The following is a 17,078-nucleotide window of genomic DNA, read 5'->3' on the forward strand; positions in this document are numbered from 1 at the left end:
TCTCGCCGGTGAAGGGAGTCAAGGAACGACACTCGATATTCTGTGGAAGTCTGAATGGGCACGTATTGTATGCCGGCGTGTCGTGTCGGCGCGGCAGCCGGGGCCGGCAGGATGCGGTGCGACTCCTCTCCTCTCTGAATACGAGTGTGTTCTGTAGATAATGATGCGGGCTGCGAGCACGTATCCAGTTGAACCAGTCCTCCTTACAAAACGTACACTATTCAAAATATATGAAAGGGTTCTCAAAGGATTCAATTTTAAAATTAAGCCAACTAAATTGCGTCTTAGGTCGGTCGCGTCGTTTTGGGTTTAATTGTTATTACTACCTCTACAATAACATTTTAATTGTTGAAATAAATGGAAGCGCTTTCCAAAGTACTTTATTGATTTTGTAATCGTAATGCGAGTGAAGAGTTGGCGGCGCGGTCCCGACGGAGGGCATTGTGTCCGCAGTCGCCGGCGGCGGCGGCGCGGGCGCAGGCATTTGCATTGGAAATAGCTGCCCGCTCATGTCGGTCGACTCGAGACTTCAACTCAAAGGAGAATTAGCCACGCCGACTGCGGCGGATACGGCCGGAGCCCTGGGGTCGGGTGATGACTTTCATAGTTTTCCTATCGAGTTCCCGTAACGCTTGCTCACGTTTGTCGGGTGTTCGCCGCTTCCGGTGCCGGCCCGTGTAATTACGCGGCCGCCGCCGCCGGCCCCGCTCGCCGCTCCTCACCACGGTAATCTGCCCTTTGTTGCCGAGCGAGCGGCGACTGTCACTGCGTCACGGCACATGTAGCGTCCCCCCACTTGCCGGTGATTGCAATTCAAAGATATTTGCCAGCGCTCTGAGTGCACTTGAAGGCAATAATGTTAGCATAGCATGTGCATGTCGCGTGGAGCCAAATAGACGTGCCATTTACTTCCCGATACATAGCGCGGGGGGAGGGTGTAATGGCGCGTGCAGGCGGCGGCGGCGGGGCTCAGGGCTGCACTCGGCGGCCATTACGAGATGAAAGGCGTCGCGGCGTCACTCGCGACTTCAAAGCTCGCCGCTACTTTGTGCACGACCTATATCCCGCCGGAACCTCCGCCACATAATGCAGCGTTCACGCATGCACACCACCACACGCCATGCGCCACACTGCCGGCTGAGTGCTCGATGCTCTCGCTCCGACATTACAAACTTACCCCGACCTCGCTCGCTATATGGTGCTCGAAATTGTTAAGATACTTAATCGCTTTGTTCGTTACACATTAAGTACATTTAGGTAGTTGGGTACGAAGAAAACACAATTTATTTTTCTCAATCCCCACGATGAGCTTATATGGCGGATCCTTCATTATGTGTATCAAATTAAATTGCGCCTACAACATGTGTGTTGTGAAATTATTACAGTTCATAAATTGTGCTGTGCAGGGCCGGCGGTGGCGGCGGGCGGCGGCGCAGGGCCGGAGCCGGCTGCACTGATTGCAGATAACTCGAGCTTATGCGGCGTATTGTTAGCGGACCAGATCGACGGACCGATACCTACTGTAAGTACTATTTATACTTACTCGACAAACACAACCAATAGGTTAAGGAATTCACACTATTTTCCATTGTCCGCCGGTGTGTTTCGTTTTCTAAAGGGTACGAAACATACCATGGCTTTGTTCGCCAAGGATGTACGGTGTTTCTATTTGAGTTCTTTTATGGGTTTTTATAGGGTGAACCCCAATGATTAGGAAAGTCGCAATTGAACACCGTTCGTTGAAACGTAATATTTTCATTCATTTAAATGATTTCGCTGCCGGCCGCGCCATGGCTACTGCAACAATTGATTTTGTAGACCTAATTGCACATTGTAACAATTCGTACACTTTGCTTAACATACTTAACATACATAAACAGCCTAAGTATATAGTACTGCTAGGCACAGGCTGCTCCTCAATCAATCGGAGAATCGCTTTGCTTATTGCAATTAATTACCAAGTGTTGTACCTACTTATATGTTTTCTGGGGTTATCGGTGACGATAGGATACCTAGTGTTATGTAGATGGAAGTGATGCTAGCATAGAGTGCACACTTGACTGAGCGGGCGCACTGTTAGCCGCATAGCGAGTGCAAGCTTAGCCACTCGGCGCACAGCTGCGGGGCTGGCGGGGCCCACCGCCCGCGGCCACCACGTAACGTAACGTGCCATTATCGCGCCATCACTCATCGTCACGACGCCGCCCGCTATCTCGCTAGTACCTAGTACACTTGTATTATCCATTATTTTGTTACAGTACGATCCTGTAATGTTTTAATTGGTAGTGGCGCAACTACGGGCAAACGCGGTTTTTGTTTTTGTTCAAAATACCGAACCGTGGTCGAGTCGTGGCTGCACTTACGAGTCTACAAATACACCGAGCCTCGATGCTGGTTCACGTGTGTGGTGTAGTGCGGTTTAGTGTCCCTCACAGTCCGCCCACCACTCTCGGCACGTTCAGCGTGTCTAATAGTCGGAGAGAGGGGGTTAGTCATAATGTTTTGAGCTACGATGTTATGAGTTGCTCCTCGTAGGCATCGGATTCTTTGTTTAACAGCTCCACGCAGAATGTGTAGCTCTGTCACAGCGGCTCAGCGTATTATACGGGTCTACACTCTGTTGGTACTCCACCGCACTTCTTGAAAACGGACATGTTATGGTAATAAGCGCTGACATATTATGGACGAGTTGTTTGTTCATTCCTCGAACAAGTCGCGGGTATTTTTAGCTCATGAGGAGTATACTGCTGGCTGCGGCGTGTTAGAGTGCGGTGCGGGGTCGCGGGGCGCGGGGAGCGGGGTGCGGTGATCGTTTGTCTGTCGTAATGGCACGTAAGGGTCCGCGCGGACCCCGCGGCCGCACTCCGGAGGGATTCCCTAAATAATATATATCGCGAAGAGTTTAAAACGACAGCCTTTCAAAATAACGCAGATGTATTGTCCCACGTTGTAACGAACCAACACAGTTGTCCGTAAACGGAAGGATTTGCAAGAGTAATACGGGTATTACAACAAAAATTAGCTACATTAGGTACGAAAACAAAACCTTAAGGCGGTTAGTGTCAACAAAGAGAAGTTTTAACCAGGTACATCTTGTGGAGTCAGCTCACGGCGGCGGCGGGCAGGCACTCCCTACGTGACGCAAACCCCGCGTGGCATGCGTGTTCTATAAGTTTGAGCACGAGCTAGTCACAGCCGATAGTAAAAGTACGTCTTGAGCCAGAGGTGACTAGTAAGGTACCTATAATGTTTAAAATATCGTCAAAGATAATGCCCTAATTTTTTAATGATCTATAAAACTTGTTAGCATTATAAACTCTTTTATGAGAGCGCAAGTTATATCGTCGATCAACTCGCAGGTAGCGGTAAACAGTGGCGAGGGACGGCCTCAGTGCTGCTGCCGCCGCCACTCCTGACGATAGCAATATGATATCCTTCCTTCATACACTCCGTTGTAGCCTTGTTTAAGGGGCTCTCAGCTCCGAACGCGGGCCTGGCGACCGCAGCCCGCGTGGCAACGCCGCTCTGTTTGAGATTTGCTGTCACATTATCGTAAATCAAGTATACTGAAGGCCATTTGAAGTATTGTTGAAGAGGATAAGCGAAGATAAATCGATGTGGTCGTGCACGCACGTAAGGTTATAAAAACACGAAAGACGATGAGGCGTAGTCACGTTTAGAATATGTATTTTATGATAAGTTTTTCATGGCATCGCTGGTCGGGTGGCGACGACCGGGCGCGGTAATGTGATGGCCGACTGTTTGACTTTGTCATTTAAGCATTTCATTCGTAAAGCGAAGGTTTCGCAACGTTTTATCGAATCATTAACGGGTCCGGATTCGGCGAATGCTTTTAGCCGCGCCATGTAGAGCGGCAGCCACAATAACCCGGTGATTGCGCTCATTAGCGGGTTTCCTTATACAGTGTGTTCACTCGCACATTGTTCGATGCAGCCTGCAGCTGTGGGGAGTGCTCCGCTGTACATAAACTGCATGTTACGTCATAACAGTGGATATTAAGTAAAGAAGGCGAGCACTGCGAGGGGGCGACGCCCGCAACACGCGCGCCGGGCACTAGCGACCTGCACCACACACACACGTACTGTACAACATGTGCAAGTTGTAAGGCATTGGTCGTTACCGTCAACAAATATAACGCAACTGTTTGTTATGGTCGCCTACCTACATATGAACACACGATCGTGACAACAGAGGCCTTACACGAGTTAGCGCAGTGTTAAGCAGAGCCCGGGCACGAGGCGATGCTAACAAGGTCTGGCTTCAAAAGAAATCAAGCGGTGATAAACCGGAGTATTAAACTTAACGCGGTACAAAAAGTGCCGCCCACGCTCAATTAATTAAGTACTTCTTAATAACACGGTCCGTTATCAACAGTTTTACAGTTCAGGTAACGAGGGTTTTTATTTACAATCAGTTCTCGACGGAACAAATGAACAAAAAGTAGGTTTTCATAAAAACGAGAAGGAAAACGTGAAAATGTGTTTGAAATTGTAATGTTGCAAAACGTGCCGGCGGCGCGTGTAGCGAGCACCGCGCCTCGAGCGCCCGTCGGGGTAGGGCAGCCGTACAAGGTGCGCGCGCCGGGGTGACTCAGCCATGCTCCACTCTCATACTTCATCTAAGTGTGTATCTTCACACAAAGAAAGTCGTCCCTTGCCATTATATTACACTGAATCAAAGTCGATCGTGCGATTGCGGTGAATACGATACAATGTGCAACGTTAGCGCATTATGTTCGCTCTATTTACATATGGACTCATTGTGACTGACAGTAGGTAGGTAGGTACTCGTAATTTCTCGAATTCCACTAATAGGTAAATGAAATGGAAATGAACTTTGTATAGTGATACAAGAGACGGTTGGTCGGCGGGGCGCTCCGGCGGGCGGCGGCGGCGGCGGCCCGCATGCCGGCGGATGCGGCGCTCGCTGCGGTTGCTGCCCTCAGCCCAGCGCTCCCTCTGATGCCGTATAACGTTGTGGTCAAACCTATAATACCTTCACATGATTCACATCCGCCCCACAACACATTCATTACCACGGCTACGGTACGGTATACTACCTGCTTATTATGTATTTTGTGCTCCGGCAAGAAATGCATGAATCGTTTTAATTTCATCACAAAACCTGCATCATTTAATTGTGCCTTTATGCAGCAGCTGCGGAAAATGGTTTACTTTGTAAAACTTTTCACATGTGCCATTATGACAAAGAGCATTGTGTTGAATATGACAGTAATACAGTGCGGTGTACTGTGGCACCTACAGCGCGGTGTGCGGGGCGGCAGGTGCGGCGCCGCGTGAGAACTGCGGCGCTGGGACAGGACAGGAACCTCTCTGTGTGCAAAGTAATGTGTATATTACAGAACCGGGCGGGTTCCTCCGGCAGCCGGGCAGCCGGTCGGCCTTCGGTCGTCGCCGGCCCGGTGACGTGACGCCGGCATTGTTTCCACTCGCACCATCATATACATGTTTTCTTACGTTTTGTTCGACATTCACAGCAACGCAGCAGCAGAACAAGGGACGTAAAAGCATCAAAGCAACTCCTTCGAATCACGACCTAAACTAGAACATACGAAGCCTTAGATGGAGATACATTATAGGTGAGTGAGCACGTACTCGTCACGAGTACTCGAGTGGCAGGTTTGAGTGGCAGATGAAAATTGATACTTGTTCGCCGATAATATTCGGACACATGTCATGTCGGCACCGTGACGTCGCCGCTATCTGCGCACGCCGCCCCCGCGCCGCCGCAGAACAACTAACAGCCATTAAACCGTATGATATGTAAAACTGAATTGTTATCGGTGTAGGTACGCTGTGAGACGCGACTACCTCTATGTCTATACAATATCTAGATACAGAACCGAGGGAATTTCCGCGCGTTGTCAAATATTTCTTCTCATTTCTATGTTCAAATATTCGTTTCTTTAAGTTCAGGTCGCGGTTTCAGCGCTGAGTATAGGTACCTAGTTAGTGCTATACATATCTTGAATGTGCCGCTAAGCAACCAACAATCAGGTAATGAGCAGGTAATAAACCGATTGAATGTAAACAAATTCTTGGTGTATTTTCCATCTTTACGAAATACGTAGTTGTATGAAGTCAAGTTGCAGAAATAGCGAACAAAAGGCAAGCTCGTGGTTTATCTACATCCGTCGGGCGGCGTCCGCGGCGGTGTCGCGGGACGCGTCCTTCACACGAGGTCGGACCACACGCGCCGCCCGCGCCGCCCGCGCCGCCCGCGCCGCCCGCGCCGCCGCCCGCCGACCGACCAGGAAGCTTTGTTTACCTTATCAACGTGACCATTGCCAATTTATGACGGTAAACGCACATGTGATTGTATGTTGTACTACGTTTCTGATGAATTAATTATTATTATGAATTATAAGTAATCCGATGCGGATGTAAATACGGACGTGAACTATAAGGCTGTAATAGGTGGCAATGAGAGCGGGTCTATTACAGCTATACACTCTATTGGTCTCCGCTGCACCTTCTGACGTGCGATGTGCTGACAACCGATTTCTTTATACCCTCGGTTGTAAATGCACTTTTTTGAGCCACACCGATTTGAACCACCCCCGTCACTGTCCCGCGGTGCGACAGGAAGTATTACCGCGGTGGAGTGTGCCGGCTCCTTAATTTCCGGTCGAGAAGGTTTCTTACAGAAATGATTCAAAATAAATTCCCAGATGAAAATTCCTGGACTAACTCTGAGGAAAATAATAAAATAAATACTTATTACAATAAATTGTATTTAATTTATGCTTTTGTTATTGATAGGTATGTTGTTTAGGTTTGATTTTGCGAAACGTTTCCCGCTAATGTGGTTAAATAAACTTATCGTGTGTAGCTGGCAACGTTCAGCTGTGGCTCACTCGTCTCGGGCTGCGATACCATCATCATCGCGGTCAGAATCCTTTCCGTGCGTTATCGTATCTTATCGTGTGAGGCATGTGTGACGCTCCGCGTGAGTCCACTATTATACGATAGGTTATTTGTATGTACCTACATTGTGAAATCGTTCTCAAGCGATACGACACAGAACGGGGTCGAGACTAACGCTTTAAAGACGTGATTACCTACGATCATAATATTACATACTGTACAATATTAAGCAGTAAAAAGCGCTGTCAAATTGATCAGCAACAGACGTGTGGCCGTGGTGGAGCCAGGAGAGGCGCGGAACCCGAGCCGCGCCGCGCTAATGGTATTTGCTCTGCGTCGATATTTGACTCGGCCGCTTCCCGGAATCCTCTCGTTAATACCTCACTACAAAGTGTTCCGTGCTTCGCCGCTCCACCCGGGCCAGCTCGATTGCGGCTTTCTATAGAATAGAATAGAATAATTTTATTTGCTTGGATACATGGTTGTTACAAGATGGTCACAATTTTATGTATAAGGATCTCATGATCCACCAGTGTATGGCATGCAAAAACTTACAAGAAATGAGATAATCATAAATTATTACAATTATACTGACTAACTGTGTGTGATGCCTGACATCGCGCCGCTTGCACGACATTAAACATTCTCCTGCAACTTTGTTATTAAATTAATATATAAAATCAAAGAGTTTGTACGTTTATTGGGAAACGGTAACGCGCCGAACATTTTATATTCACAGAGAGAGAGAGAGAGAGAGAGAGAGAGCTCCGCGGAGCGGTGAACATTTATGTAAAAATTAATACGACTATTGTATTAATTAAGAGCGTATTATGTATTCCGGTGGTATGCAGGAGCGAGCCGCGGCCCCGGGGCGGCGGCCGGCCGGGCTTTGATTTAATTGATGAGGGGACGCAGGGGCATGATAGCCTATCACTACTGCGTTCCTAAAGCATAGTGACAAAAGCAGGAAAATCCGCTTTCGCTTTTAATGCTATGTGCGTGCGGCCCCTCACCCGCCTCCTCTTGGCCGCGACCCCGCCAGTTGACACACGCTGCATATATTACGCGGTAACGTATGACCTACTGTCTCCGACACCCGACACTAGCTGCTGCACTGCTCCGCGCCCAGTCACCTCCCGCGGGTCAGCTCTACTCTCGCAATATGTCACACACGTCTCTTGCATATATTTGCATGTTTATGACACCCCATATATCTGTCCGATTTGTAAAAGCAATTATAAAAGCACTTTTACACAGATATGAACCTGTGTGGCTGAATATGTATGAATAATCAGCATATACTGCCGGACTGCCGCTACATGCGTGATAGAGTTCGCTGTCCGGTGGATTCGATTGGCGATAGATGGAACGTTAGCTGTAGCGTCAAGACGCCACGTCTTCGGCTTCGGCGGTTGATTGTCCTGCCCACAAGGATCCGTGTGGAGTGTGACGGGGCGGCGGCGGGGGCTCGTTACCGCGTGTCGCCGGCACTAAGTGCTCGCGACATAACTGCCGCCATTAACTTAATAGTGGACTAGCACGCTGCCGCGACTTCCGCTGTGATCCCTGCCCTGAACAGCACATGTGCTGTATACATACCGGCATATGCTTGTATCCGTGTATGTCAGTGTATATAGCATACATAACACCGACCCTCTCCTGTATATCATCAAATTATGTTATTAAAACATTTTATTGCTGCGAAGAGTGGGTTATAAAATTGCTATACCCGCAAGCTACGTGTTTCAGGTACACTCTGCGAGTTCCTCGCACCGCTAAACTGCACGGGTACAATGCAGAGACTGCCAGCCATTATCTATTACAGCGCAGTACAAACGTCTCGGCGGCGGGTCTCGATTGAACAAACCGAGAGTAGTGTGTTCCTTGAACGACCCTTTCTGTTGTTACAATCTTTTAACATTCGACCCACTGTAATTTGAAATCTGCGTAGCGATCTCGGGTTACATATGATCTAATACGTGTTTGTATTTCCTAGTGCATGCGCCACCATCGTCGCCGTCGGCTCGCCTGGTACGTACGTGATGTGTAGTGCAGTGCAGGATGTGAGGGTTGTGTGTGGCGGCCTCTCTCTGTGAGCGACGTGTGTGTGTGTGTGTGTGTGTGACTGAGCTGTATGAGTGCACGGCGCGCGGCCGCCGCGGCTGTCACCGCCGGCGATGCGACCCGCCGCAACAAATGTAAAAACTCAAATCGAAATTGAATTGTTTCAGCCTGCGGATTAATTCAATTAAAACCGAATGTGTTATCAAAACTTCCTATCTGGGTTGATGTGTAAAATTGAATCGTGTTTTATTGCTGCATAAAACAAGGCGACGAGGTAGTGGGCACCGTCACCGGACACAATTCTTTGTGAATTCGCTTTACAAATAAATCAGATAGGTAAGTTGTTTACAACAAAACAATAGGTATTATTCATTAGCTATGCCTGCTGGTGCAGCGGCGCGGCGGTGCGGCGGTGCGGGTGTGCGGGGGTGTGTTGTATGTGGTGGAGCGACGTCGGTATTGTATGGTAAGCCGCGTGCCGCGGTGGCAGCCGCCGGGTCGCGACCTGACAACACAATGCCGTCTCCACATTTATATTCTTCATAAATTGGGAAATTACTGTCTTTGTTAACGTTCCTAAATCATATTCACTGTAGGTACCTCCGAGTAGTATATCCATAGGTACGCGAGAGAAAATTAAACATTTCACGGCCGCTATCGCTGTAGTCGCCTAAAGACTACTTGTAATAAATGATTTGATTTGATTTTTTGATTTAGCCGCTGATCGATAACAGATAGATACAGACCATCCGTAGGGCAAATTACCACAATAAACAATATTCACCTGTGACAATAAATAAATATGATATAAGAGCAATGGCCTCAGATACATTAAGCGTATTCGTTATATCCGCAACAGTTTGTCTGTAAACATTAGACATGACATGAGTGAAAAATGATAAAACTTATTTTGTAATCATATTTGTTTTGTTTATGCAATTTTACAGGACATATAATTTATGTAAGATATTATGTATATTATGTATGTTTTAATAATAATAATTAACAGTTATTGGGGATGATTAAGCAATATTCATATGTACTCGGTACCGTAAAATATATTAAGATATTGCAATAGGAATATCAGCTGCGGCTGTGTCTGGGATCGGCGGCGGTGGCGGCAAATGTCAATCGTTGTTGCAACTTTCATCGAACGGGGAAAGGTTAACAAGGCGTGGTGACGTGCCTGTTATGCAAGCATCGCATTAGGCGCTTCGAGAGGCGGTTTCGAGAGCATTTTTACTTCCCGCCCGAACGGCTGGTATTAATTGCGTTAGTTCCCAGTGGCGCGGCGGCGGCGGAGGGAGGAGGGAATAAAATCATCCTTATGAATAAGATAATCCGGGCGACGTGACGCTCAGGGCCGCCCCGGCAGCGTGCCTGTACTACATTCACCGTGTCGGAGCTTCGATAAAGCTTTTACACCTTTTGAAACCGTTTAAAAGCACGACGCGTCAAGTCCCTTCGACCCTTTTGATGTCGCTCTTTTGTATAGTCCCCTAGGTACTTTGCTTGTTGGAAAATTGCTTAGGTACTTACTAAAACATTTTTTTTTTATAAATTCTAAGAAGACCCCTTCGGTTTACACAAAGTTTGTTATCCAAAATTTTCAATTAAGGCAGTCAAATAAACGGCGTTGAAAACAGTTCTCAGATGTTTGTAAGTGTCATAGCGTCAGCCCTATGACGAGGAAGCGCGGAGTTTGTGCAAAGGGCGGCGAAATAACAAGTCGGCAAGTCGTGCCCGCTCCCCGGGCCCGGAGGTAAACACGCCGGCTCATATGTGCGCTAGGTACGACTACCTGCCTCGCGCCTCTATAATGTGGACCCGTCGAGATTTGTTCAACGTTGCAATGCCTCTACCTGGCCTCTGCGATCTCCGTAATGGGTTTGCAAATTGTGCATGACAAGCGGTATTTAATTCCAATTTCCATATGACAGCGGCTTTAATAGCGCACGTCGCGTTCGCAGCGAGCAATCAGCGCGTATTCAACGCGTGAATGAGTTGCGTGCAGCGTGCACGCGGCGTTCATTGCACGTTACATTAGCAGGCGAGCGAGCCACGCCAGCCGCCGCCGGCGGTGGATGTCCGCCGAGATAGCACCACGGCGTATAGTACCCACCTACCACCTACTTACACCATCCCGACATTTCAAATATACAAATGCTTCGCTTCACAAAAGGTTAGTCGGAATAGAAATAGGTTTTATTTAAAGATGGAGCCCGTCCCGCCCGCTTTGAATATGAAAGCAGGTACAGGGCCCGGAGTGGGGTTTTATGAAATATTCCACACCGGTTTACAGGCACACGTTGCCGAATACCGACCTGCTAATCAATACATTCCGAGTCGTCTAGGCACACAACATTGGGGCACGTTTTGTTACGCCATCGACAGCCCCCGCGATGATCTCCGCGGCACACGTTTCTATACTAAGCTGACATGACATCGCGCGTCGTGAGGCTTAACACAGAGCCGAATGCTCGTCGATGGCGCCGCTTGCTTAAGAGGTTGTTGTAAATCACGACGTTTAAAACGTGCTCCTCGAGTGGCGACCCTGGCGGCCGCGGCCGGTGTAAGTCGTCGCTCACGCGCTGTTAGCGGCGGCCGGCGAGTGACGCGCGCTAATTGACGCGGCCGCGGTCCCGACGTGTCGTGTCAACCACGTATGTACTTGTAGTTCTCGGACGTGCCGAGGATTGTTAGAATCAGCCTCTAATGCTAGTCCGTCACTCACGTTAACGTTCAGTTGCCGATCCCAGAACCGAATCCTCCATGTCAGTGTAGCAGCAGACATACGGAGTTGGGTCACACACGGGTCGTTTACATAGTTGACGATGTGCCATCGATACAGTTGATAGATCGACGCGTGCGACGTGCATGTTGATGTGTGTTATTTGAAATATTATTTTGATCGTTTACGTGAACATTATGTGGCTGAATTGATTGAAATAGCTAACCTGCCAGCCCCGACACGATATCGTGCGCGAGTATGAATTGTTTATTAAGCATGTGGTCGGGCCGCGTCGTGTCGTGTGGAATAAATCGAAGATTAATTGCAGTCGGCCGCCGTTATTACAGTTAATGAACGTGGGTTAGGTATACTGTGGCGCTGTAATTAATGTATAAACGCTTCCATACCTCAGCAAACACTTGTTAATTACACGACTCTAAAAATTATAAAATTAAAACATTTGGCCAAGTTTTCTTTAATCGCCTTTCATTCGTTCTTACGAGTATACGACTCTATATCTTTTAGAACGGCAGTCTTTTTTATATAGGTAGGTACAATTAAGTGAAATTTCCAAATTAAGTAAGTATCGCAGGTTGTAAGTTATTAAACGAGGCCGTTAATGCAACTGTAGTACAGTTAAGTACCTACCGGAGAGTGAAATCTTTTGAGTTGGCAAAGTTTGAAAGGTCCACTGAGGCTGCGGGCGAGGGCGGCGTGGGGGCGGCGGGGGGGGTGGCGGGGGCGGGGGCGGCGCGAGCGGCTTTGAAGTCCCGACCGCACCCTCCCCCCGCCGCACCCCGGCATATAATTAGCAACGTGCCGGGATCACTCGCCGACGATTGATGACCGGAAAGGAAAAATAATAATCGACTGTCGAGCTGAGACTAATGAGGCTGATATAAAATACAATATTGAACGTTTGAAGACGTACGGCCCCGGCGCGCGTTCACGGTCCGCCGCGCGCTCCATGCCGGCGGAGTTGTTTGGGTAAGCCGCTGCGACAGTCGCGACCCGTCACATGTCCCGTCCCCCCACCCCCGGCCCCTACGCTCTACAAACACCAAGTCCTCAGCCAGTTCCTCTCGTATGTAAATACTCCCCGTCACAGGCCCCCAGCACGCGGCTCACGACTGGCGACGCTCCACGTGACGCCTCATATCTAATTCTCTCACCGGGACTTGTACGTTATCTTTCATCGCTCCAACAAAGCTGAATCCCTTCTTGAGTTACATTTGGGTTTCAATAGATTACATTCTTGTTTGACAACGGTAACCTTTTATGAAAAGCTGTCCAACTCCTTTATTTATCCGTTTCATTACTTACTTTGAAACGTTCCTAAATGCTCAAATGGTTTTTGGTCACGTAACTCAAGATCAAATGTGAGATAAAATATAAGTACGCTCGTCGAGTATACAATACACACACTACAACCACACAACTTTATGCGGACTTTACTTTTCTAAGACTAAGAGAAAGAATGTTTGTGTCTCTCCGGTGCACAATAGGTTATTGATTTGAGCAAAGAAAGGTTTTTCCAAATGTCACTTTTCCTTGTTTCACTGTTGATACTTTGAAATTGATACATCACCTCATTAAAACGCGCGATGGTTGGGTGGCCAGATCATGATCTTCGTATTCTTAAGGTCGCAAGTTCAAATCCTACCGGACATTATCGCTGAATCATCTCTCACTTAATATTCAGACGTGCGACCGACCGCGGGGCGGCACTTTGTTCGTGAGGGATGTCCATCTACTAACTATAAGTAACTTTATTATTGACAGTACCTATCTATCAGGATAAGAGAAGATGATGTGTATTTTAGAAACATGTAAAGCAAACAACATTTCATCATCAATAAAAACTGTAACTGTAAGGTAAACTGATTGTAGCGGCGTGCGCCCGCATCACGCCGCGACATACATTGTGCATCATAGCTGACGAGACGATACCTTACACTTACAGCATTACAAATGTTACTGCGTTACTATAAAACGCTTTACACTTATGCACTTTTTTTAATTGTCTTTATTCTCAACTGTACCTGCAGATAGAGCTTATTACTGTACTATGTTGTCGCTGCAATGATTGCACGCCGCTCAACGATTGGACGGGATCGATAGTTCGACGTCCTAAGGATTTGTCGTGTTCTTTTCGGTTGACTTACCACATCCAACGTTCCTCAAAGTTTTTTGTTAATTTTGAGGTAATTAGTGTTTTATATCGCTATATGTATAGCAGCTTATAAGCGTAATGGCAGCGTGAGTTGGGAGTCGCGTATGTGCGGTATGTATTGTGTGTGACGTCACGCTGTCCCCACACTCGTGCAGCTGGGGCTTGCCAACATTGCCAAGTCAGTAAATGAGTTTGGCATCGGCGCGCACGTGCTATCTTAATGAGGCTATCGTGTGCTGTCGCCGCGTAATGGAAGAAATAACTTGACTACAATGCCATTTTGCGCTCTACGAGCAAATGAAACTAGGTGTTCTTGCGAGTTGCCGCCCGTGGCGTGCGTGTCCGTCACCAGAACGCTCCGCCCGGGCCTCGTCCGTCACCGCCACACGCCGACGTTGACGAACACAATATCCTCTTAAATTATACACGTTTGACTCTGCACCACTTTTAAACATACAAATGACTACTCAAGGTAAAAGAAACCAGTTGTAAGTGATGCTGGTAGTTAAAAACAATCTCATTAGAAAATGACGTTATTAGCACAAAGTAGACGGATGAGATTCCTTGGCTCCGACACAAACACTTAGCTGCATAGTTGAGTCACAGATCAGCGGCAGTATGCCGTGTATGAGGTCCCGCGCGGGCGGCGGCGGCGGCGGTGGAGCGGGTCGGGTCACGTCAGGTGACCTCGATCGTTTTTAGCCGCTAAAATGTCAACCCTATTACTCCGCTAATCTGGGCAGACCTCAATTTAGGGCACATTCAAATATAGGACATTTGGGTCGTCTGTTACGAGCCGCCTGACACGAGCACACATCTCGCGCGCCCTCAATGCGAACGAGTTCAAGTCCTATCGTTCATCTTGATTAGATAACGTAGCAAAAACTTCAGCATCCACACCCAGCGGCTCATACGTTATGTCTCACTCGCCGGGCTGAACGTGTCGCAGTGTGATACTATCAGAGTGGGCTATACAGCGCACCTCCAGACACATTGTGTGCCCGCAGCGGACCAGGCTCAGGCAGAGCAATCACCATTAGCGCGTGTATCGCGCCATTCTGCCTAGAGCTGCTATTCCATGTCCGTGCCCCCCTGCGGCGCGGTGCGGCGGCGGGGCCGGGGGGGGGGGGGGAGCGCATCATTGACCTTTATGAGTATTTTTACCAGGCGCAGAGCTGTCTGTGTGCGTCGCTTCGCTTCTCGCTCGCCGCTCGGCGCGGCGGTGGCGAGTGAGAGCGTGAGCTGTCAGCCGGGATCACTGTCGTTACCCTCACTATAATGCTGGAGGGTTAGCACACGATAAAGATGATACTTTGTAAAAGCTTTCGATAGAAAATAATCGTAGCGAACATTCGTCTGAGGCAACGATTACGACAGGATCGCGGTGGGTGTCACCCGGAGATAATGAGTAATGACGGCGGCGTGGGTGTCGGGTGTCACTCACGCGGGACACGACCCGCCCGGACCGTGTGCCCGGGCTAGGCCGGGGCCAACACATAAATCACTGCCGTATTCAGACACATCTTTACAATAGTGATATTCACAGAACACATCCCAACAGTTTGTTTGTTATCTAAATAAATAGTATGTACTTAGTAACAAAAGGAGAAATTGCCTGTTAGTCTCATGTAAGTTCACCAAACCGCATAACTAGAAAGATGATGTAACTATAAGGCATCCGTATAAAAAGTAGTCAAACGCCTCTAATAAGGGGTTTTCAAAAATTATACCCCTAAAGGGGTGTAAAAGCCTCTCTGCAAACGCAGTCGACGGCGAGTTCTTTAATAAACGGATGATGTATAGAATGATAAACCATTTGACGATAACGTCGGTCGTGAACGCTCGCCTCCAGATACGAACATTCTAATGTAACAAATAGTATGTATAAAGTTAAATTAACGGCAGTCGTAAATAATACGTAAAGCACAATAATGATAGCGCGGAGACCGGCTCGCGGTCCGACGGGGTGAGGCAGAGCGAGCACGCGGCACTTATCGATATATTTACCTGTGAAGTACAGGGTTTAAAACGACGACAGCGGCGCCATGTTGTTGCACTCAACAAAAGAATACAACCTCATAAAATGAAATTAAATAAACCCCACTATTAAATTTGTGCAAATCACGTTTTAGAATCCCTTAACTTTTATGAGAACGTTCGCTGCAATTAAATACAACATATTAAGAAATTATTGATGGTCATTTTACCTGAGCGATTAAATCTGAAATACGAGAATTTTTGCCGGCTTTATTATTAGTCGTTTCTTTTATGATTAATATAAAGTGGTTTAGTTTAGTGCCGAGGACACTCGGTACAGTGATCCCCGCATGTATGTGCAATGTGCATGCAACCTCCCGCGCCGGCCGCCGCCGCCGCCGCCGCCGTCTGTACGGCCGTAATGAACGGCCTCGACGGCGAGATTGATCGTCCGCATCGGTGTAGATACAGCACATAACATGACGTATCTAGGAATATCTATGTATTGACCTACAATACTATATACTATGGTAATAAAATATGTGTCATAAAGATGTGTGGTTGATAAGAAATTGTGTATCGGGAGTATTAAACCCACTTTGATTGGGAATTGATCGGCTCGTGGCGGAGCACGTCCGTCACTTCTGCCGATCCTGGAGTCGGCTGCGGAGGACGAGCGAGGCCGCCGGCCGCCGGCCGCCGGGCGGAGCCGGGGGGCGGCCGGCCACCAGTAATCCCCCGGCGCGCGACATTCCTGCGCCTGCCGGCGCACTAATACCAGCTTTATGACGCCATTCCGAGTTATAGGTTATTGACTCAGTGCCCCAGCCCGCTGCCATGCGCCAGCCTCCTTCGCCATAAGTACCCCACTGCGCCCACTAAGTAGTACGTTGTCATATTATATAGTACGATAGATAATACATGCTTATGTTCGTTCAGCCATGCGTGCGTGACAGACGATGATAAAATGCTTGCCCGTTATACCTATCGTACAACATTCTTTGAAGTCTAGCGAGAGTTGTTTGCTTTACAACAAGTTTATATGGAAAAAATGTTAAGACGTATACAAGATTCGGAGTCGGAGGAGGCCAAGGGTCCAGACCAGAATGTCTAATAATAGGAAGCCATGGATGTGTTTAATGGCGCAGAGTCGGAGCTTTGTTTGCCACCTGCGCTACAATGGCGCCGTAAAGTGTTACTGCCATTGTTGCCGAAATAATAACCG

Source organism: Pectinophora gossypiella, chromosome 18 (assembly GCF_024362695.1).
Source record: "Pectinophora gossypiella chromosome 18, ilPecGoss1.1, whole genome shotgun sequence".
Lineage (NCBI taxonomy): Eukaryota > Metazoa > Arthropoda > Insecta > Lepidoptera > Gelechiidae > Pectinophora > Pectinophora gossypiella.